The sequence below is a fragment of the Lolium perenne genome, chromosome 3, assembly GCF_019359855.2.
Source record: "Lolium perenne isolate Kyuss_39 chromosome 3, Kyuss_2.0, whole genome shotgun sequence".
NCBI classification, from domain to species: Eukaryota; Viridiplantae; Streptophyta; class Magnoliopsida; order Poales; family Poaceae; genus Lolium; species Lolium perenne.
Window position 1 is genome coordinate 101843568 of NC_067246.2, and position 26036 is coordinate 101869603.

Below are 26036 nucleotides of genomic sequence, written 5' to 3' on the forward strand. Positions count from 1 at the left end.
AGTAGATGTGTAGTTCTGTGCCACTTGTATGTCGTGCTCGTCCAACTTTCCCTAGTTGATTTCACAGTTTCGGATTGGTGATCGCACAAGTTACAGAGAAATAAATTAATAATTGGATGTGATACTCCCTCCTGTTCATATTACTCACACTAATATAGATGTATCTAGACACATTTTTATTGTAGATACATTCATTTTAGTGGCAAATAATATGGATCGGAGGGAGTACAAGTTAAGGAAACTTTCATATGTATTTAGTCATGATGTAGCCGTTAGAGGTATATTTGGAAACGCAGACGGCGGTGCCGTCGTGGTGGTGGTGAAGCAGCCCACCCCAGGCAAGTTCTAGAGTTCTTCATCCGGGGAAGACGACGATGCCCACCTATTGAGGTCCTCGTCATGTTCTCCTTCATCGGAGGTTAGGGTGTTTCTTGCCTATCATCAATGTAAGTCAAACATTTAAAAAAAATATAAATATGATCTCGCGGAGGCATGCTTCTTTGGTTATGTCCCTTTGTCCTGACACTAATAGAAAAAGAGCCTATAGTCCTGGTTGGGAATGCGCTCTATGAAATCCGGACTAAAGGCCTCCACGTGTCGAGTGCGCGGTCGAGAACTAGATGATCTTTATTTTGTGTTTTTTATTTTCATTTTGTGTTTACCATTTAACTTTTTTTCATTTGTGTTTCAATTCTTTTTATTTCAAACAAGTTTTCATATATATATATACATATACATATTCTATGCTACTATATATTGTACACGTTGATGCATATATAATCTAATTTATCTTACAAGCATACATATATATATAATATGGTATATTATCTACCTCCGTCCCAAGGCTTAAGGCTTACATTTTTTTGAAAATGTTGAAGCAAGTAAAGTTTGATATTTTTTTTAGAATAATCTATCAATAAATATGATATTTTGTAGATAGCACATGACAATATATTTCATTATATATCTAATAATATTGATTTTGTATTTCAGATGTTAATTAATGATCTTTTATAAAAACTTAGTCAAACTTAACATAGTTTGACTTTCTGGGAAAAAAAGGTCTTAAGCCTTGGAATGGAGGTAGTATTTAATTACATGGAGATCATTAAATTACATGGAGGCATTACCGGCAATGGTATTCTCCGGTTGTAAATATGACCTCCGTAAGCGAAAATCCCGCTAATTCCTCTTGAATTGCTAGGACGCGGTCCTTTGGAAGAATCTTATCCCGCATCTTTTCGGTCTTTAAAGAAGGAGATCAATATTAATATATGAGTTGTGTGCATATATATCAAATCAAATCATCATATGTATCTCAACACATATGATGGTAATAAAATAAAATTGTGAATATTATTTACATACTTGAAGTTGTTTTAGATCTCTGCACCGCTCACTAGTCGTCATGTGAATGAACTCACAAACGTAGACTGCACATAAATTAGTCCCATGTTCCTTCCTCAAGCAATTTACGAGAATAAAATTTAATCGAATAATAATCAAGCATGACAATGGTATTGAAACTAGAATTAAAGAGATGCATGCATGGACCTAGTACTACATATCGGGATCCATCGAAAACGCAGCTCATGTTTCCGGTCATCGACAACCTCCTTGATGAACTGTTTCCAATACTACCCTGCAAATATAATGAATAAAAGAGTTATTAATTACTTGATATTATGAAATGAATGAACGAGGCTGATATAGTACGATAATGATTGAAATTACCTCTAGAGCATAAAAATGATTTTGTTGTAGTCCTGAGGGTCTTTATCTAATTATTCCATGATATCAACTTTTTCATCATCAACTTGAATGATTAGCAGGAAGATGTGCACATTTATATATGCAAGCTGATACGTCTCCAACGTATCGATAATTTCTTATATTCCATGCCACTTAATTGATGATACCTACGTGTTTTATACATACTTTATGTCATATTTATGCATTTTCCGGTACTAACCTATTAACAAGATGCCGAAGAGCCAGTTGTTGTTTTCTGCTGTTTTTGGTTTCAGAAATCCTAGTAAGGAAATATTCTCGGAATTGGACGAAATCAACGCCCAGGATCTTATTTTTCCACGAAGCTTCCAGAAGTCCGGAGAGGAAACGAAGTGGGGCGACGTGGCGCCCACACAACAGGGTGGCGAGGCCCAAGCCCTGGCCGCGCCGGCCTGGCGTGTGGGGCCCTCGTGGCGCCCCCTGGCCTACCTCCTCCGCCTACTTAAGCCTTCGTCGATAATAACTCCAGTACCGAGAGCCACGATACGAAAAACCTTCCAGAGACGCCGCCGCCGCCAATCCCATCTCGGGGGATTCAGGAGATCGCCTCCGGCACCCTGCCGGAGAGGGGAATCATCTTCCGGAGGACTCTTCACCGCCATGGTCGCCTCCGGAGTGATGAGTGAGTAGTTCACCCCTGGACTATGGGTCCATAGCAGTAGCTAGATGGTCGTCTTCTCCTAATTGTGCTTCATTGTTGGATCTTGTGAGCTGCCTAACATGATCAAGATCATCTATCTGTAATGCTACATGTTGTGTTTGTTGGGATCCGATGAAAGTGAATGTTATGTTATGTTGATTATCAATCTATTATCTATGTGTTGTTTATGATCTTGCATGCTCTCCGTTACTAGTAGAGGCTCTGGCCAAGTTTTTGCTTGTAACTCCAAGAGGGAGTATTTATGCTCGATAGTGGGTTCATGTCTCCATTAAATCTGGGGGAGTGACAGAAACCTCTAAGGTTGTGGATGTAATGTTGCCACTAGGGATAAAACATCGATGCTATGTCTAAGGATATATGTGTTGATTACATTACGCACCATACTTAATGCAATTGTCTGTTGTTTGCAACTTAGTACGGAGGGGGTTCGGATGATAACCTGAAGGTGGACTTTTTAGGCATAGATGCATGCTGGATAGCGGTCTATGTACTTTGTCGTAATGCCCAATTAAATCTCACAATACACATCATAACATGTATGTGTATGGTCATGCCTTCTTTATTTGTCAATTGCCCAACTGTAATTTGTTCACCCAACATGCTTATTCTTATGGGAGAGACACCTCTAGTGAACTGTGGACCCCGGTCCATTCTTTTAATCGAATACAATCTACTGCAATACTCGTTCTATTGTTTTCTGCAAACAATCATCATCCACACTATACATCTAATCCTTTGTTACAGCAAGCCGGTGAGATTGACAATCTCACTGTTACGTTGGGACAAAGTACTTTGGTTGTGTTGTGCAGGTTCCACGTTGGCGCCGGAATCCCTGGTGTTGCGCCGCACTACACTCCGCCGCCATCAACCTTCAACGTGCTTCTTGGCTCCTACTGGTCCGATAAACCTAGGTTTCTTACTGAGGGAAAACTTGCCGTTTTACGCATCACACCTTCCTCTTGGGGTTCCCAACGGACGCGTGATGTACGCGTATCAAGACCGTTTTCTGGCGCCGTTGCCGGGGAGATCAAGACACGCTGCAAGGGGAGTCTCCACCTCCAATCTCTTTACTTTGTTTTTGTCTTGCTTTACTTTTATTTACTACTTTGTTTGCTGCACTAAAACAAAACACACAAAAAATAGTTGCTAGTTTTACTTTATTTGCTATCTTGTTTGCTATATTAAAAACACACAAAAATTAGTTACTTGCATTTATTTTATCTAGTTTGCTTTATTTACTATTGCTAAAATGGGTACTCCTGAAAATACTAAGTTGTGTGACTTCACAACCACAAATAATAATGATTTCTTATGCACACCTATTGCTCCACCTGCTATTACAATAGAATTCATTGAAATTAAACTTGCTTTACTAAATCTTGTTATGAGAGAGCAATTTTCTGGTGTTAGTTCCGATGATGCTGCTGTCCATCTCAATAATTTTGTTGAACTATGTGAAATGCAAAAGTATAAGGATATAGATGGTGACATTATAAAATTAAAATTGTATCCTTTCTCACTAAGAGGAAGAGCTAAAGATTGGTTGCTATCTCTGCCTAAGAATAGTATTGATTCATGGACTAAATGCAAGGATGCTTTTATTGGTAGATATTATCCCCCTGCTAAAATTATATCTTTGAGAAGTAGCATAATGAATATTAAACAATTGTATAATGAGCATGTTGCCCAAGCATGGGAAAGAATGAAATCTTTGGTTAAAAATTGCCCAACCCATGGACTGACTACTTGGATACTTGGATGATCATCCAAACCTTTTATGCAGGACTGATTTTTTCTTCGCGGAACTTATTGGATTCAGCTGCTGGAGGTACCTTTATGTCCATCACTCTAGGAGACGCAACAAATCTTCTTGATGATATGATGATTAATTACTCTGAATGGCACACGGAAAGAGCTCCACAAGGTAAGAAGGTAAATTCTGTTGAAGAAACCTCTTCCTTGAGTGATAAGATTGATGCTATTATGTCTATGCTTGTGAGTGGTAGGACTAATGTTGATCCTAATAATGTTCCGTTAGCTTCATTGGTTGCTCGAGAAGAACATGTTGATGTAAACTTCATTAAAAATAATAATTTCAACAACAATGCTTATCGGAACAATTCTAGTAACAACTATAGGCCATATCCTTATAATAATGGTAATTCTTATGGTAATTCTTATGGGAATTCTTACAACAATAATAGGAACACACCCCCTGGACTTGAAGCTATGCTTAAAGAATTTATTAGTACACAAACTGCTTTTAACAAATTTGTTGAAGAAAAGCTTGGGAAAATTGATATACTTGTTTCTAAAGTCGATAGTCTTGCTGCTGATGTTGATCTTTTGAAATCGAAAGTTATGCCTAATGAAAATAATAATAATAAAATTGTTACTACAGCAAACTCCATCCAAGTTAGAATTAATGAGAATATAAGATTGATGGCCGAATTGCGCGCTAGGTGGGAAAGAGAAGAAAATGCTAAAGAAGATAATATAGCTAAAGTTTGGACTATTACCACCTCTAGTAATGCTAATGCTCCACATGTTGCTGCACCTCCTACTATCAATGGTAAAATAATTGGTGTTGGCAATGTTTCCACTTCTAATGCAAAGCCTGAGAAACTGCCGGAAACTGCTGAAACTGCCTGTGATAAAACTGATGAAATTTTTTCCAACATTGGGGACAATGATCCCATTGCTTTAGATTATAATGGTTTGGATTTTGATGATTGCCACATCTCTGAAGTTATAAAGTTCTTACAAAAACTTGCTAAGAGTCCTAATGCTAGTGCTATAAATTTGGCTTTCACAAAACATATTACAAATGCTCTCATAAAAGCTAGAGAAGAGAAATTAAATCGTGAAGCTTCTATTCCTAGGAAGCTAGAGGATGGTTGGGAGCCCATCATTAAGATGAAGGTCAATGACTTTGATTGTAATTCTTTATGTGATCTTGGTGCAAGTATTTCCGTTATGCCTAGAAAAATCTATAATATGCTTGACTTGCCACCATTGAAAAATTGTTATTTGGATCTTGCTGATAATTCTACAAAGAAACCTTTGGGGAGAGTTGATAATGTTCGCATTACCGTTAACAATAACCTTGTCCCCGTTGATTTTGTTGTCTTGGATATTGAATGCAATGCATCTTGTCCCATTATATTGGGAAGACCTTTTCTTCGAACTGTTGGTGCTATCATTGATATGAAGGAAGGTAATATTAAATATCAATTTCTTCTCAAGAAAGGTATGGAACACTTTCCTAGAAAGAGAATGAAGTTACCTTTTGATTCTATCATTAGAACAAATTATGATGTTGATGCTTCGTCTCTTGATAATACTTGATATACACTTTCTGCGCCTAGCTGAAAGGCGTTAAAGAAAAGCGCTTATGGGAGACAACCCATGATTTTACTACTGCACTTTTATTTTATATTTGAGTCTTGTAAGTTGTTACTACTATAGCAACCTCTCCTTATCTTAGTTTTGTTGCATTGTTGTGCCAAGTAAAGTCTTTGATAGTAAGGTTCATACTAGATTTGGATTACTGCGCAGAAACAGATTTCTTTGCTGTCATGAATCTGGGCCTAATTCTCTGTAGGTAACTCAGACAATTCTGCCAATTTACGTGAGTGATCCTCAGATATGTACGCAACTTTCATTCAATTTGAGCATTTTCATTTGAGCAAGTCTGGTGCCTCTTAGAAATTCATCTTTACGAACTGTTCTGTTTTGACAGATTCTGCCTTTTATTTCGCATTGCCTGTTTTGCTATGCTTGATGGATTTTTCTATTCCATTAACTTTCAGTAGCTTTGTGCAATGTCTAGAAGTGTTAAGAATGATTATGTCACCTCTGAACATGTGAATTTTTGATTATGCACTAACCCTCTAATGAGTTGTTTTGAGTTTGGTGTGGAGGAAGTTTTCATGGATCAAGAGAGGAGGATGATACAATATGATCAAAGAGAGTGAAAGCTCTAAGCTTGGGGATGCCCCAGTGGTTCACCCCTGCATATTTCAAGAAGACTCAAGCGTCTAAGCTTGGGGATGCCCAAGGCATCCCCTTCTTCATCGACAACATTATCAGGTTCCTCTAGTGAAACTATATTTTTATTCCATCACATCTTATGCACTTTGCTTGGAGCGTCGGTTTGTTTTTGTTTTTGTTTTGTTTGAATAAAGTTGGATCCTCGCATTCATTGTGTGGGAGAGAGACACGCTCCGCTGTTGCATATGGACAAATATGTCCTTAGGCTTTACTCATAATATTCAGGGGCGAAGGTTGAATCTGCTTCGTTAAATTGTTATATGGTTGGAAACGGGAAATGCTACATGTGGTAATTGGTAAAATGTCTTGGATAATGTGATACTTGGAAATTTTTGTGCTCATGTTTAAGCTCTTGCATCATATACTTTGCACCTTTTAGTGAAGAAATACATAGAGCTTGCTAAAATTTGGTTTGCATAATTGGTCTCTCTAAGGTCTAGATAATTTCTAGTAAGGGTCGAACAACAAGGAAGACGGTGTAGAGTCTTATAATGCTTACAATATGTCTTTTATGTGAGTTTTGCTGCACCGGTTCATACTTGTGTTTGTTTCAAATAACCTTGCTAGCCTAAACCTTGTATCGAGAGGGAATACTTCTCATGCATCCAAAATCCTTGAGCCAACCACTATGCCATTTGTGTCCACCATACCTACCTACTACATGGTATTTCTCCGCCATTCCAAAGTAAATTGCTTGAGTGCTACCTTTAAAATTTCCATTCTTCATCTTTGCAATATATAGCTCATGGAACAAATAGCCTAAAAACTATTGTGGTATTGAATATGTACTTATGCACTTTATCTCTTATTAAGTTGCTTGTTGTGCGATAACCATGTTCCTGGGGACGCCATCAACACTTTGTTGAATATCATGTGAGTTGCTATGCATGTCCGTCTTGTCTGAAGTAAGGGCGATTTACTATGAGTTGAATGGTTAGAGCATGCATACTGTTAGAGAAGAATATTGGGCCGCTAACTAAAGCCATGATTCATGGTGGAAGTTTCAGTTTTGGACAAATATCCTCAATCTCATACGAGAATATTAATTGTTGCTAAATGCTTATGCATTAAAGAGGAGTCCATTATCTGTTGTCTATGTTGTCCCGGTATGGATGTCTAAGTTGAGAATAATCAAAAGCGAGAAATCCAATGTGAGCTTTCTCCTTAGACCTTTGTACAGGCGGCATAGAGGTACCCCTTTGTGACACTTGGTTAAAACATATGTATTGCGATGATAATCCAGGTAATCCGAGCTAATTAGGACAAGGTGCGGGCACTATTAGTATACTATGCATGAGGCTTGCAACTTGTAGGATATAATTTACATAACACATATGCTTTATTACTACCATTGACAAAATTGTTTCTTGTTTTCAAAACCAAAGCTCTAGCACAAATATAGCAATCAATGCTTCCCTCTGCGAAGGGCCTTTCTTCTACTTTTATGTTGAGTCAGTTCACCTATTTCTCTCCACCTCAAGAAGCAAACACTTGTGTGAACTGCGCATTGATTCCTACATACTTGCATATTGCACTTGTTATATTACTTTACATTGACAATATCCATGAGATATACATGTTATAAGTTGAACTTCAATACCTTTACTTTGAATTTATTGCTTTATGAGTTAACTCTTATGCAAGACTTATCGATGCTTGTCTTGAAAGTACTATTCATGAAAAGTCTTTGCTATATGATTCAATTGTTTACTCATTACATTTACATTGTTTCGAATCGCTGCATTCATTACATGTGCTTACAATAGTATTGATCAAGATTATGATGGCATGTCACTTCAGAAATTATCTTTGTTACCGTTTACCTACTCGGGACGAGTAGGAACTAAGCTTGCGGATCCTGATACGTCTCCAACGTATCGATAATTTCTTATGTTCCATGCCACTTAATTGATGATACCTACATGTTTTATACATACTTTATGTCATATTTATGCATTTTCCGGCACTAACCTATTAACAAGATGCCGAAGAGCCAGTTGCTGTTTTCTGCTGTTTTTCATTTCGGAAATCCTAGTAAGGAAATATTCTCGGAATTGGACGAAATCAACGCCCAGGATCTTATTTTTCCACGAAGCTTCCAGAAGTCCGGAGAGGAAACGAAGTGGGGCGACGAGGTGCCCACACAACAGGGCGGCGCGGCCCAAGCCCTGGCCGCGCCGGCCTGGTGTGTGGGGCCCTCGTGGCGCCCCCTGGCCTACCTCCTCCGCCTACTTAAGCCTTCGTCGATAATAACTCCAGTATCGAGAGCCACGATACGAAAAACCTTCCAGAGACGCCGCCGCCAATCCCATCTCGGGGGATTCAGGGGATCGCCTCCGGCACCCTGCCGGAGAGGGGAATCATCTCCCGGAGGACTCTTCACCGCCATGGTCGCCTCCGGAGTGATGAGTGAGTAGTTAACCCCTGGACTATGGGTCCATAGCAGTAGTTAGATGGTTGTCTTCTCCTAATTGCGCTTCATTGTTGGATCTTGTGAGCTGCCTAACATGATCAAGATCATCTATCTGTAATACTACATGTTGTGTTTGTTGGGATCCGATGAATAGTGAATGCTATGTTATGTTGATTATCAATCTATTATCTATATGTTGTTTATGATCTTGCATGCTCTCCGTTACTAGTAGAGGCTCTGGCCAAGTTTTTGCTTGTAACTCCAAGAGGGAGTATTTATGCTCGATAGTGGGTTCATGTCTCCATTAAATCTGGGGGAGTGACAGAAACCTCTAAGGTTGTGGATGTGCTGTTGCCACTAGGGATAAAACATCGATGCTATGTCTAAGGATATATGTGTTGATTACATTACGCACCATACTTAATGCAATTGTCTGTTGTTTGCAACTTAATACTGGAGGGGGTTCGGATGATAACCTGAAGGTGGACTTTTTAGGCATAGATGCATGCTGGATAGCGGTCTATGTACTTTGTCATAATGCCCAATTAAATCTCACAATACTCATCATAACATGTATGTGCATGGTCATGCCTTCTTTATTTGTCAATTGCCCAACTGTAATTTATTCACCCAACATGCTTATTCTTATGGGAGAGACACCTCTAGTGAACTGTGGACCCCGGTCCATTCTTTTAATCGAATACAATCTACTGCAATACTCGTTCTACTGTTTTTACGCAAACAATCATCATCCACACTATACATCTAATCCTTTGTTCTGACAAGCCGGTGAGATTGACAACCTCAGCATTACGTTGGGACAAAGTACTTTGGTTGTGTTGTGCAGGTTCCACGTTGGCCCCGGAATCCCTGGTGTTGCACCGCACTACACTCCGCCGCCATCAACCTTCAACGTGCTTCTTGGCTCCTACTGGTTCGATAAACCTTGGTTTCTTACAGAGGGAAAACTTGTCGTTGTACGCATCACACCTTCCTCTTGGGGTTCCCAACGGACGCGTGCTGTACGCGTATCACAAGCATGCATAACTCATCATTTACACTTAACATCGAGTAGGCAAAATAGAATGTGTACAAAAAAGTAACACTCACTTGAAATTGTAAGAAAATAGTATTTTCGTTCTGGAATTTTGTTTAGTTAAACATCTTAGCAAGTTAGCCTAAGTGTCCTTGACGTGGTCTCGTACCGTAACAAAATTAACGGTATATGGATCAATGAACCCAATGTCATAGATTCTCCATCTTCTGCATTTGAGAATCTTCATTCTGCATAATAGTGTACAAAAGAATATAGTGAGGATAATTACAAGCAATGAACAAGCTGAGCTAGAGACTTAATTACAGAAATTAATCACTTTCAACAAATAGAAACTGATGATAGATTTGTCGAGGACGTCTTGATTGTGTAAATGATAAAATTCTTCAAGCATAATACATATCTAGTCTTCGCGGAAGTACACTAGTAGGAAACTAGCTATAGGTGGGAGGCCTTTCTGTGGCGCACCTGTTTCCCATGCGCTACAGAAATTTTTCTGTGGCGCACCCCTTTCACATGCGCCACAAAAATATGGTGGGCCCCACCCACGATCAGGCCCAATCATTGGTTTCACTATTTCTGTGGCGCATGGATCGACGTGCGCCACAGAATTACACCTTTCTATGGCGCGCATTGCTTGGTGCGCCACAAAAACAAGATATTTAGTGGTGCATTGAGGCTGGTGCGCCAGAGAAATTGGATATTTAGCGGCACATTTTCCCTAGTGTGCCACAGAAATTGCGACCCAGATCTACATAGTGCCAACCCCTCACCTACAACACTACCCATTTCATTCTTCTTCCTCCTCCATCCAGCTTGTCTTCCCCTTCTCTTCCATCCCATTTTGGCCATACTTTTTACCTTTTTGGTACTTATTGCACTTACTTTGGTTGATACATAATTGTTGGTGAGGGGAAACCTCTCCATACTCTCTCCTCTCCCACATCTCTTTTTGTCCAACACCACATTCTCATCGATCGTGGTCTCGTCTCGGTATCGAATCTACTAGCTGAGTAGTTGGAGGGGACATGCATATGCATGTCTTGTGTGGTCGTCGGTGTGTATGGATGCTTGTTGCAGGTGAATCGCTTGTCCCGCGCAGGCAGTGTGTGTGCGGGATGGCAAGACGATCTTTATACATAAAGCTTGTGTGGTGCCATGAATATTTGCATGTAAAGTTGTTGCTTGTGCCGGCGTGGTGCATGCATGTTTGCCGGGAAGAAAGGCATTGTCCATTGGGGCATCATCAGCAACGCGAACGAGGACCTCGCGATCGGCAACGTCACCATCCCTAATCTTTGGACCCACCTCTCTCTCTAGAACTGGCAGCGGTACAGTGACAAGAATGAGAACGAGTTTCCGCTGGAGTCCGTTGGCGACTACACGTGGGAGTACGCCTTCCTTAACTTATCCGACTACACCGTTGGCCAGGACAACCCGACCTTGTCGAAGAACGAGCTCAATAGCATCTGGTACCAGTCGGAGGATATCTTCCCGGCGTCGGGCGTTCCCGAGGAGCAGCAGCACGCGTTCTGGGTCCGCGCCAGCAAGCGCTACTACGCGCTGGCGGCGAAGCTGGAGGGATGGAGCTGCCGGTGTGCGTGAACGGGCGACGATGTGCCTGCCTCGCGCACCGCGGGTGGTCCGGGTCAGCAGGGGGTGCAGCGGTAACGTGTTCCTGGACAACGCCCGGTACCGCCAGTTCGTGCGCACAAGGTTCTAGTGCACGCCCATCGAGATGGAGAGCGCCGCCGTCGCGCTTGTGGCGTACCTGCAAGGAGTCCCGTTCCTCACCATCCACTCGCTGTCGGTTGATACGTTGCAAACGTATCTATAATTTTTGATGCTCGATACTTGTTTTACACTAATTTTTATATGTTTTGTTTACACTTTGTTGTACTTTTATACATTTTATGCCACAGTGTTAGTTCCCTATTTTCTGTTGTTTTGTATTTCGGAAAAGTTGTACAGAAAATATTCTCGGAACTGGACGAAACAAAAGCTGAAGTTTCTATTTTACTGTAGCGAAGATGGAGTCCATAGGAGAGACGAAGGGGCGCCACGAAGCGGCCACACCTTCCCTTGGCGCGGCCAGGACCTGGGCCACGCCATGGGGTGGTGTGGGCCCCCCAGGCACCCACCGGCCTCACCCTTCCGCCTATTTATTCACGATCTCGGGAAAAATCTAAACACCCGAGCCTCCATCCATAAAAAGTTCTGCCGCGGCTGCCATCGCCGACCTTAGCTCGGGAGGGTTCTGAAGCTCTTCCCGTCATCCTGCCGAAGTGATGCGTGAGTAGTTCATCTCTGGACTACGGGTCCATAGCAGTAGCTAGATGGTTGCCTTCTCCAAATTATGCTTCATGTTTAGATCTTGTGAGTTACCTATCATGATAAAGATCATCTTTATGTAGTGTTACATGTTGTGTTTGTTGGGATCCAATGAATATTGAATACTATGGTTGAGATCGATTATATATTTGTTATATGTTATTTGAGATCTTGCATGCTCTCCGTTGGTAGTAGATGTTTTGCCCAAATACATACTTGTAACTCCAAGAGGGGGTATTTATACTCGATAGTGGGTTCATGCCTCTAGTAATCTGGAAGAGTGACAATAACTTCTAAGATTGTAGATATGTTGTTGCTACTAGGGAGAAAACAACAATGTTTTGTCTAAGAATAATTCTATTGTTTACTTTACACACATTGCTTAATGCGATAATCTGTTGCTTGCAACTTAATACTAGAACGGGTTCGAATGATAACCGGAAGGTGGATTATTAGTCATAGACGTAGTTGGATTACAGTCTATCTCAAAGATTTATTGTTAAATTCAAACTCGAGAAAATGTGACAAACTTTACGAATTCATAAAAAATTCTTTTCAAATTAGAAAAATAAAAATAATATATCAAATTTTTCAGAAAAATAATCGCTATCACCAAAATATAACATGAAATTTTTATTAGAAATAAAAATTCAATTATTTAATAAGTCTTAATTCTGTATTTTATTTATCCAAAATTTAAAGAACATTCAATAATTAGTAAATTTCTAAAATAAATAATAACCATTTATAAAAGGGATTTCTATTTTCGTGCCCCCGGTTCCTTAGTTGTGCTCAGTTTTCCCCAGCTCCTTACTTTTTCCTCAGTTTTCCCCAAGACCTTGTCTGCAACAATCACAGGTGTTGTAACGGCCGGTTGCCCGACGGTTGACCGTTATCTTCTGACTAGTGGGGCCACGTACAGCCCGCAAAGACACGTCAGACCATCCATCTTTGTTTGACCGTAAGCATCGCTGTATCCCTGACCAAAACACGCACGAGTGGGGCTTCGGTATATCGAATGACAAGTGGGCCATGGCGCTGATACAAGGGGCAATACACGGGTAGGAATAGATTTTTAAACGGAGCTCTACATCGATGGCACGGAGGAGGTGGCCTGCGGGGTGCCGAGATGAGATTGACGTCCACAAAGAACTGCATGAGGCGAGACCAGACGCATTAGATAGATATGAACTAGACGCATTTAACCATGCAAAGAAGAGAAGAAATGGGCGACGACATCGACGACTACCTCAAAACTTTGACTGACCGTGTCTGACATGAACGTGAGCAATGTAGAGAAAACTAGTGTCTCTCTTTTCTGGCGTGTACAGATGGGTGCTAGATGAGTGTGGTGGCGAAGGGAAAGACCTCGCGGTGGTCTGTGGCGTCCAGCATAGCGGGGCGGCGTGGCCGTGCCCACAGCGGCGTGCATGCATATTCGGCATTGGCATCAACATGTACGTTCGGCATTGGCCTCGGCGGTATCTCTGGTGTGTCAGTGATCGAATGAGGGGACGGGATTGAGGGTGCATCCCAACGCTGACCTAGCAGTGGCGGCGAGCATAGCCGTTCTGACCATGCCGATATCGGCATCGACATCGTTTGGAGGCTGTGGTGCTTGATACGTCTCAAACGTATCTATAATTTCTTATGTTCCATGCTATTTTTATGACAATACTCACATGTTTTACATACACTTTATATCATTTTGATGCATTTTCCGGCACTAACCTATTAACAAGATGCCGAAGCGCCAGTTCCTGTTTTCTGCTGTTTTTGGTTTCAGAAATCCTACACAGGAAATATTCTCGGAATTGGACGAAACAAAAGCCCACGGTCTTATTTTCAACGGAGCCTTCCAGAAGGCCAAAGAGGAGACGAAGAGGGGCGACGAGGCGGCCACACCCTAGGGGGACGCGGCCCCGCCCCTAGCCGCGCCGCCCTATGGGGTGGGCCCGTCGAGCGTCCCCCGACTCTGCCCCTTCGCCTATATATTCTCTCCGTCGCGAAACCCTAGAACCGAGAGCCACGATACGACAAAAGTTCCAGAGACGCCGCCGCCGCCGCCAATCCCATCTCCCGGGATTCAGGAGATCGCCTCCGGCACCCTGCCGGAGAGGGGAATCATCACCGGAGGGCTCTACATCACCATGCCCGCCTCCGGACTGATGCGTGAGTAGTTCATCCTTGGACTATGGGTCCATAGCAGTAGCTAGATGGTTGTCTTCTCCTCTTGTGCTATCATGTTTAGATCTTGTGAGCTGCCTATCATGATCAAAATCATCTATTTGTAATGCTACATGTCGTGTTTGTTGGGATCCGATGAATATGGAATACTATGTCAAGTTGATTATTGATCTATCATATATGTGTTGTTTATGATCTTGCATGCTCTCCGTTGCTAGTAGAGGCTCTGGCCAAGTTGATACTTGTAACTCCAAGAGGGGGTATTTATGCTCGATAGTGGGTTCATGCCTCCATTGAATGCAGGATAGTGACGAGAAAGTTCTAAGGTTATGGATGTCTTGTTGCCACTATGGATAACACATCAATGCTTAGTCTAAGGATATTTGTATAGTTTACATTACGCACAGTACTTAATGCAATTGTCTATTGTTTGCAACTTAATACTGTAAGGGGTGCGGATGCTAACCCGAAGGTGGACTTTTTAGGCATAGATGCATGCTGGATAGCGGTCTATGTTCTTTGTCGTAATGCCCTAAGTAAAACTGTAATTTGTTCACCCAACATGCTATTTATCTTATTGGAGAGACACCACTAGTGAACTGTGGACACCGGTCCATTCTTTTACATCTGAAATACAATCTACTGCAATCATTGTTCTCTGTTGTTCTTTGCAAACAAACATCATTCTCACACCATACGTTTAATCCTTTGTTTACAGCAAGCCGGTGAGATTGACAACCTCACTGTTAAGTTGGGGTAAAGTATTTTGATTGTGTTGTGCAGGTTCCACGTTGGCGCCGGAATCCCTGGTGTTGCGCCGCACTACACTCTTTCATCGACAACCTTCACGTGGCCTTCATCTCCTACTGGTTCGATAACCTTGGTTTCTTACTGAGGGAAAAACTTGCTGCTGTGCGCATCACACCTTCCTCTTGGGGTTCCCAACGGACGTGTGCATCACACGCCATCAAGACCTTTTTCTGGCGCCGTTGCCGGGGAGATCAAGACACGCTGCAAGTGGAGTCTCTCACATCCAATCTCTTTACTTTGTTTATTGTCTTGCTTTACTTTATTTTATTTTTTATCTTGTTTGCTTTCTTTATATCAAAAACACAAAAAATTAGTTACTTGTTTTACTTTACTTAATTCGGTTTTGCTTAGTTTATTTTTATTGCTAAAATGAGTAATCCTGAAGTTGAAGTTCATTCATTTAAGCAACAAGGGGGAGAAAGTTTTAAAGATGTTTGGTATAAAATTAGTGATGCTCATCATAGGTGCACTAAGAAACACTCCTTTGTTATCCTCCTTAGGAACTTTTATGTTGGTATCTCTAGCTGGAATAGGTATGTTCTTGATACTCTTGCGGGAGGTAATTTCCTAGGCACTCTGCTTTAGAAGCTAGTTGCATTATTGAGAGTCTAGTTGGAATACCACCTGTTAATGAAGCTAAAATTGAAATATCTCTTGAAGATGTCATGAAAAAGTTGGAGGCCACAGAGAAAAATCTTCCAAGTGTTGAGACTAAATTGGGAATATTACTTGATAACACTGATAAATTTGATAAATCTCTAGGAGGAATTAATGAAAGAATTGCTGTCTTAGAAACTTGTGCTATCCATGATAATCAAACCCATAGGATTGGTGAACTTGAAGAAGCTATGGGAACTTTGGGTTCAACTTTTTCTTCTCTTAAGTTTAAGGAGAAAGCTTATGTGGGCAAGGAGCAAAAGTTCATGTATGTATCTAAGGTGCCTAAGCCAAAGAACTATTATAAGCCTAAAATTGATAAAGCCCTTAGTACCACTATGGGAAATTTAGATAATAGAGCATCTAAGATACCTATTGTGACAAGTTGTGTTTTTAAGGAAAAACATGATGTTGATGCTTCTTCTCTTGATGTTACTTGATTTACACTTTCTGCGCCTAGCTGAAAGGCGTTAAAGAAAAGCGCTTATGGGAGACAACCCATTATTTTACTTCTACAATTTTTCTTTTATATTTGAGTCAAGGTGCTTGTTACTACTGTAGCAATACCTTTGTATCTTTACTTTATTACATTGTTGTGCCAAGTAAAGTCTTTGATAGTAAGATTGATACTAGATTTGGATTTCTGTGTAGAAACAGATTTCTAGATGTCACGAATTTGAGTAGGTCTCTCTGTAGGAAACTTAGAAAAATCTAGGAAAATTCATGAGTGATCCTCAGATATGTACGCAACTTTCATTCAATTTGAGCTTCTTCATCTGAGCATGTTAAGTGCCTCTAAAACATTCGTCTTTACGGATTGTTCTGTTTTGATAGATTATGCCTTATATTTCACATTGCCTCTTTTACTGTGTTGAGTGGATTTCTTTGATCCATTAACTTTCAGTAGCTTTGGGTAATGTCCAGAAGTGTTGGGAATGATTGTGTCCTCTCTGAACATGTGAATTTTTGATTATGCACTAACCCTCTAATGAGATTGTTTTGAGTTTGCTGTGGAGGAAGTTTTCAAGGATCAAGAGAGGAGGATGATATAATACGATCAAGAAGAGTGAAAAGTCTAAGCTTGGGGATGCCCCCGTGGTTCATCCCTGCATATTTCAAGAAGACTCAAGCATCTAAGCTTGGGGATGCCCAAGGCATCCCCTTCTTCATCAACAACTTATCAGGTCACCTCTAGTGAAACTATATTTTTATTCTGTCACATCTTATGTGCTTTATTTGGAGCGTCTGTATGTTTTTATTTTTGTTTGTGTTTGAAAAAAATCGGATCCTAGCATTCCTTGTGTGAGAGAGAGACACGCTCCGCTTGTTCATATGAACACTGGTGTTCTTAGCCTTACTTTTAATGTTCATGGCGAAGGTTGAAAAACGCTTCGTTTATTGCTATTTGGTTGGAAACAGAAAATGCTTCATGTGGTAATTGGTATATTATCTTGAATAATTTGATACTTGACAATTGTTTCGAGCTCTCAAATAGATCATGTTTAAGCTCTTGCATCATGTAGTTTGAACCTATTAGTGGAGAATTCTTGTAGAGCTTGTTGAAATTTGGTTTGCATGATTGGTCTCTCTAAAGTCTAGATATTTTCTGGTAAAAGTGTTTGAACAACAAGGAAGACAGTGTAGAGTCTTATAATGCTTGCAATATGTTCTTTTGTAAGTTTTGCTGTACCGGTTCATACTTGTGTTTGCTTCAAACAACCTTGCTAGCCAAAGCCTTGTACTGAGAGGGAATGCTTCTCGTGCATCCAAAACCTTGAGCCAAAACCTATGCCATTTGTGTCCACCATAACTACCTACTATGTGGTATTTCTCTGCCATTCCAAAGTAAATTGCTTGCGTGCTACCTTTAAAAATTTCATTCCTTGTATTTGCAACATATAGCTCATGGGAAAGTAGCTTAAAAACTATTGTGGTAAAGAATATGTAAACTTATGTATCTTATTTCTTATAAGTTGCTTGTTGAGCGGTAACCATGTTTACAGGGACGCCACCATTGTTACACTTTTGTTGAATATCATGTGAGTTGCTATGCATGTTCGTCTTGTCTGAAGTAAGGGTGATTTGTCATGATTAAATGGTTTGAGTATGCATATTGTTAGAGAAGAACATTGGGCCGCCAACCAAAGCCATGTATCATGGTGGAAGTTTCAGCTTGGACATTAATCCTCAATCTCTTATGAGAATATTATCTGTTGTTGAATGCTTAAGCATTAAAGAGGAGTCCATTATCTGTTTTCTATGTTGTCCCGGTATGGATGTCCTCAAGTTGAGATTTATCAAAAACGAGAAATCAAATGCGATCTATCTCCTTGGACCTTTGTACAGGTGGCATAGAGGTATTCCTTTGTGACACTTGGTTGAAACATATGTAATGCAATGATAATCCATGGAAATCCGAGCTAATTAGGACAAGGTGCGAGCACTATTGGTATTCGATGCTTGAGGCTTGCAACTTATAGGATGTTTTATGCATAACACATAGGAAATATTACTACCATTGACAAAATTGTTTCCATGTTTTCAAAATAAAAGCTCTAGCACATGAGTAATCCCTGCTTCCCTCTGCGAAGGGCCTTTCTTTTACTTTATGTTGATTCTGTTCACCTACTTCTTTCAATCTTAGAAGCAAACACTTGTGTCAACTGTGTGCATTGATTCCTACATACTTGCTTATTTGCACTCATCATATTACTTTGTGTTGACAATTATCCATGAGATATACATGTTGAAGTTGAAAGCAACTGCTGAAACTTATATCTTCCTTTGTGTTGCTTCAAAACGTTCTATTAATAATTTATTGCTTTATGAGTTAACTCTTATGCAAGACTTATTGATGCTTGTCTTGAAAGTACTATTCATAAAAATTCTTTGCTATAGTTGTTTAGTCATTATCTTTACCATTGCTTTGAATCACTTCATTCATATCATATGCTTTATAATAGTATTGATCAAGATTATGATAGTAGCATGTCACTTCAGAAATTATCCTTGTTATCGTTTACCTACTCGAGGGCGAGTAGGAACTAAGCTTGGGGATGCTTGATACGTCTCAAACGTATCTATAATTTCTTATGTTCCATGCTAGATTTATGAAAATACTCACATGTTTTATATACACTTTATATCATTTTGATGCATTTTCCGATACTAACCTATTAACAAGATGCCGAAGCGCCAATTCCTGTTTTCTGCTGTTTTTGGTTTCAGAAATCCTACACAGGAAATATTCTCGGAATTGGACGAAACAAAATCCCACGGTCTTATTTTCCACGGATCCTTCCAGAAGTCCGAAGAGGAGACGAAGAGGGGCGACAAGGTGGCCCCACCCCTGGCCGCGCCGCCCTATGGGGTGGGCCCCTCGAGCGTCTCCCGACTCTGCCCCTTCGCCTATATATTCTCTCCGTCGCGAAAACCCTAGTACCGAGAGCCACGATACGAGAAAAGTTCCAGAGACGCCGCCGCCGCTAATCCCATCTCGGGGGATTGAGGAGATCAGCTCCGGCACCCTGCCGGAGAGGGGAATCATCACCGGAGGGCTCTACATCACCATGCCCGCCTCCGGACTGATGCGTGAGTAGTTCATCCTTGGACTATGGATCCATAGCAGTAGCTAGATGGTTGTCTTCTCCTCTTGTGCTATCATGTTTAGATCTTGTGAGCTGCCTATCATGATCAAGATCATCTATTTGTACTGCTACATGTTGTGTTTGTTGGGATCCGATGAATATGGAATACTATGTCAAGTTTATTATTGATCTATCATATATGTGTTTTTTATGATCTTGCATGCTCTCCGTTGCTAGTAGAGGCTCTGGCCAACTTGATACTTGTAACTCCAAGAGGGGGTATTTATGCTCGATAGTGGGTTCATGCCTCCATTGAATGCAGGACGATGTGAGAAAGTTCTAAGGTTATGGATGTGTTGTTGCCACTAGGGATAAAACATCAATGCTTTGTCTAAGGATATTTGTATTGTTTACATTACGCACGATATTTAATGCAATTGTCTGTTGTTTGCAACTTAATCTTTGGAAGGGGTGCGGATGCTAACCCGAAGGTGGACTTTTAGGCATAGATGCATCTTTGGATAGCGGTCTATGTTCTTTGTCGTAATACCCTAAGTAAAACTCATAGTTGTCATCATGATATGTATGTGCATTGTTATACCCTCTCTATTTGTCAATTTCCCAACTGTAATTTATTCACCCAACATGCTATTTATCTTATTGGAGAGACACCACTAGTGAACTGTGGACCCCGGTCCATTCTTTTACATCTGAAATACAATCTACTGCAATCATTGTTCTCTGTTGTTCTTTGCAAACAAACATCATTCTCCACACCATACGTTTAATCCTTTGTTTACAGCAAGCCGGTGAGATTGACAACCTCACTGTTAAGTTGGGGTAAAGTATTTTGATTGTGTTGTGCAGGTTCCACGTTGCCGCCGGAATCCACGGTGTTGCGCCGCACTACACTCCTTCACCAACAACCTTCACGTGGCCTTCATCTCCTACTAGTTCGATAACCTTGGTTTCTTCTTGAGGAAAAACTTGCTGTTGTGCGCATCACACCTTCCTCTTGGGGTTCCCAATGGACGTGTGCATCACACGCCATCAGTGCTCGAATCAAGGTGGGATTTGTTTCTTGTACGCCAAAAGTGATTTGAAACAAGTTTCGTGTAACGAAAGTTTGTAACTAAGCCCAAAATTATACTAGCACCATGGTGAGGTTCTTTTTGATAGAGCTATACGGTTGGGCAAACTTTTTTGACACTTTTTAGATAGGGTTCCTTGTTGTTACACGTATGGCATCATGTATGGCAAATTTGGGGTCATTTGGAGATGTTCGAAAAAATCACTTTGCTTAAACGCATGTCGTTTCGTCTCACTGAAACCAGCTTTTCTAACAAGGTGATTTATTCTACCTTCTCTAAATGAACTCAAATTTCATACAGCTGATCTTCTATACATAGATAGATAGATTGTTTCATTTTTACATTTTCCGAACTTTTTATTTCCCTTTATAATACCCAATTGATTTTCAGGTCAAAACCTCAAAAAATAGCATCATGTATGGCATCATTTTCACCCTAAATTTCAAATTTTGTGAAACTTTCCCTTTTAGATATTCCTTGTTGTTATAGATATGGCATAATGTATGCCAAATTTGGTTAGGTCTCACCGAAACCAGCTTTTGTAAAAAGTTAGGTTTTTTCGACCTTCTCAAAAGGGATTTTTTTCTACCTTCTCTAAATGATCTCAAAAATCATACAGACGATCTTCTATACAAAGATAGGAAGATTGTTTCGTTTTTACATTTTTTTGAACTTTTATTTCCCTTTATAATACCCATTTGTTTTCAGGTCAAAACCTCGAAAGTTAACATAAGTAGATGGTGAACCCTTCCAAACTTCAAATACAGAGATAGATAGATTGGTTCGTTTATCATTTTTACCGCGAATAGTAATGGCTACAAGAAATTGGTGATGGTTTATCATTTTTTGCGTGAAAAGTAATGGATACAACAAATCGGTGATGGTTTATCATTTTTTTCGTGAAAATTAATGGCTACAACAAATCGGTGATGGTTTATCATTTTTTGCGTGAAAATTAATGGCTACAACAAATCGGTGATGGTTTATCATTTTTTGCGTGAAAAGTAATGCCTAAAAGAGTTTAAATTTTTAGCGCGTGAAAATGAATACAGAAAACCGCCCTTTAGCATACTTAGAGAGTGGAAGGTAACCGCCGACAGAGAGAGAGGGGTTATCCTGCGTGTTAGATCATACGATCAACGGTCGACGGGCACGATTCGCGTGACATGGGCTAGACCAATCAGGGGAATATTGCACGTGTGAGAGAATTTGTGGAGGGAGAGGGCAAAACTGAGTAGTATCAAGAAACCAAGGGAACCTATGTAATAAACAGACTAAGGGATTCAAATATGAGATTTAAAAAATGGAAAATGCGTGTTTTGTACAATGAAACCCATCTTGGCCTATCTCAAACTATTTGCAATACAAATATACATGAGTGTGAGAATTGTGGCCTCATTTAGACAAAGTATGTTTTGGGGAAAGCTGTTTTGGGAAGGGCTTATTGTGGAAAACCATGCACCTTCATAGCTACTAGGTGATCTGAGAAGGCCTATGAGAAGTGGCAATTTGTGGTAAAACTTGATTTATCTATGACTTATCTATGTTTTGAGAACTGACAATTTGTGGTAAAGACTCCATGAGTATGTGCCACTATTTTTCGGAATTTTTTGCACATTAAATGACTCATTTAACTAGTTAATCCTGTTGGAGATATGCCCAAGAGGCAATAATAAAAGTGGTTATTATATATATTTATGTTTATGATAAATGTTTATATACCATGCTATAATTGTATTAACCGAAACATTGATACATGTGTGATATGTAAACAACAAAGAGTCCCTAGTATGCCTCTTAACTAGCTTGTTGATTAATGGATGATTAGTTTCATAATCATGAACATTGGATTTTATTAATAACAAGGTTATATCATTATATGAACTAGCACAGTGGCCCTCGCAAATGCGAGGGCACCATCTTTAGTTCTTTAAAATCGCTAAATGTTTATTTTTATTTTGTTCATACAATATTTTTATTGTCATACAATTCATAGTGATGGCATTTTAAAGGAAAAACATAAAAAATAATTTGGTTTGCAACAATTAGAGTTTACCAAGAACACGATGCAATTAATTAGACCATCTGGTGAAATTGCTAATGAGTATGGTTGTGTGCATCACTTGAGTGACTGGCCCCATTTAAAAAACAAATTGCTCAAGAAGTAGTTATTTTGTTAGTATTGGGTGTCACTGATTGCATATTGTGAGAATGAGCTATGATCCACGCTTCTAGAAAATAGCATCTCCTTTCAATCAAAATTAATTGTCGCAGATAACGATAAAGATTGTACCAGAAAGAAATATGATCCATGCTTCCAAAAAATAACTACTCCTTTTGATCAAAATTAATTGTCGCAGGTAACCTTAAATATTGTACCAGAAAGAAATACATGATCCATGCTTCCAGAAAAAGAACTACTTTAAATCAAAATAAACGTCGAATATAAATATATAATGATAAAGATTGTACCATCGACTAAGAAATCTGCAAAATGTTAAAATGTGGAGTGGAGAACAAATCAACATTCTGAAACGTTTAATTTATAACCGATAAAGAAAATCATGTGAGCATAAAAGTTAGCTTGCAGTGTACGTCGAGGCTGGGTTTAGGAATGCCGTCACTTAGCCACCAGATTACCTCACTGCAACCAAAGTACGCAATATAATTGAAATAGTGTCCATGTACTGAGAAATCAGGCAAGTGTGAAGACGTGGTGAAGTGCAGGAAAAAAATCAACCTAGAAATAGTATGAGCATAAAAGTTAACTGGCGCTGTATGTTGAGGCTGGGCCCCATTGGTAGCAATGTATTCTTACTGTATTTTCGAAATAACATGTTTTTTAAAGAACTATAAGTGGTTTTAAATAATTTGAGGTGTTAGTTTTCAAATAATAATGTGATTAACAAACTTTATGGTATTGCCAAAACTGCAGTATTTTTCAGTATTAAAGAAGAGGCCTCTATCTCCTTTTTTTAATACAAAGAAATAGAAAAGATGACGGTGCAGTCATTTCACAAACTGTAGAATGCGATAACTGCAGTACTTTTTGCAGTATTAAAGAAAGAGGTTACGTATCTTCTTTTTCCTATACACAGAAACTGAAAAAAAATGGTTCATTCATTTCACAAACTGTAGTATTCACTGGCCCGTGGTATCAAAATACTATGATTTTAAAAAAAAAGTATTTTATGCCAAACATGTGTCCCTATTCCGAGCCGTATTAGGTCATTAGGAAATTATTTCCTGTTGTACGGGTTAGAGATGAAAGTATTTTTAAAAGAAATGTTCTTTTAGGGGAAGTGGTAAGGTTTATTTACATCATAGTAAAGATAGTCAATTTGATTCAACTCCGGCGCAAATTAAAAGTTTATTTAGCAATATCAACATATAATGTCAAATCACTTTCCACTTTTTCCTATCAGAATTTGTAGCATGTCTTTTTTCTTATTAACCTGTACGAACAGTACACGCTTATGTGCATGTTCTTAGTGCACAACTTATGCATCCATGCACATATTACGTGAATTAATCAGCCATGCGTGCCGATTTTTTTTTCTATAGAAGCCATGCGTGTCCATCTAATCAAAGTATATTCTGATAATTTCTTCATCCGTATATATCTTAGATACATTTGAATTTAGATAAGCTTGTAATATTGTTTAGGATGGATGGGGTACAATTTTTTAATTCTTGCCAACAAAATATTTTTTATACACGATGATGATCAGCTAATTGATGTCATGTCAATACGGTAAGTAAACACCTCATGAGAGAAAAGAACGTACCCGAGCTGTATATCACGGCCAATCCCGACGTGGCGGCCTCTCTCCTTTCGCCGCATTGACTCCGCGCGCTAGCAGCAAACACAAATCTGCTAAGCAAATAAATAAGAAATTAATGATGTACATGTTTTAGTCTATTCATTAATTAATTGAAGCTAATCGGCGGCACCGAGCTATTATCTCTGGTCAAGAACAGCAGCAAACTTTCATCCTAAAACTGCACACGATCTATTTCTTGTATAGTGAAATACACATAGCCATGATAGATCTGAAGCTGGCAAGAAAAGATGTATATAATATAACAATATACAAACCTAGCTATGGGCTGTCTGAAACACATCCGCCAGTCTTCGATCCCAGCTAGCTCTGGCTTGTGTAGAAATCTTTGATCGATCTTGGACTTGGAGTCTTTACTGCTGGGTTGGTGCATGCATGAGGCAGTAGAAATTAATACCAGAATCGCTGATGGATGGGAATCTTTATGTTCAAAAAAAAAGAATCGCTGATGGATGGGCACCTAGACGAGAATACGAGGATATGATGGCGGCGGCGAACGCATGCATGAGGCGTGCGGGAGGCGTAGCTTCAGTTTTTATTGTGACCTAATTAGCTGGATATACTCGAAGGGATGCGAGGAAAAATATGTAGGGCATTGGTGGGTAATTATCTTTAACTTTCATGGCAGTAGGTTAATTCTAAGATCCAGCGGTCATCAACAGCTAATTAGTTAAATTAATGGCTAGATGTTTCTGATTTTTGTTGGATTTTCTAGCTTATTCTCTAATTTCTGGTTAGCCCTTAATGTACTTTTAATATATAATAGATGATGTAATGGACACACCCAATTAAGCGTAGCATAAGATCACGTCATTAAATTATTTGCTATAAGCTTTCGATACATAGTTACCTAGTCCTTATGACCATGAGATCATGTAAATCACTTATACCGGAAAGGTACTTTGATTACATCAAACGCCACTGCGTAAATGGGTGGTTATAAAGGTGGGATTAAGTATCCGGAAAGTATGAGTTGAGGCATATGGATCAACAGTGGGATTTGTCCATCCCGATGACGGATAGATATACTCTGGGCCCTCTCGGTAGAATGTCGTCTAATGTCTTGCAAGCATATGAATAAGTTCATAAGAGACCACATACCACGGTACGAGTAAAGAGTACTTGTCAGGAGACGAGGTTGAACAAGGTATAGAGTGATACCGATGATCAAACCTCGGACAAGTAAAATATCGCGTGACAAAGGGAATTGGTATCGTATGTGAATGGTTCATTCGATCACTGAAGTCATCGTTGAATATGTGGGAGCCATTATGGATCTCCAGATCCCGCTATTGGTTATTGGTCGGAGAGAGTACTCAACCATGTCCACATAGTTCGCGAACCGTAGGGTGACACACTTAAGGTTTGATGTTGAAATGGTAGAACTTGAATATAGAATGGAGTTCGAAGTTTTTGTTCGAAGTCCCGGATGGGATCCCGGACATCACGAGGAGTTCCGAAATGGTCCGGAGAATAAGATTCATATATAGGAAGTCATTTTATAAGTTTTAAAATAATCCGGTGATTTTGCGGAAGGTTCTAGAAGGTTCTAGAAAAGT

The 26036-nt window shown here is 39.7% G+C and overlaps 1 pseudogene; it reads left to right on the forward strand.

Moving 5' to 3' along the window:
• The first annotated feature begins 211 nt into the window (after positions 1 to 211).
• On the forward strand, positions 212 to 11809 carry LOC127339509 (bark storage protein A-like; annotated as a pseudogene).
• Positions 11810 to 26036: the final 14227 nt, after the last annotated feature.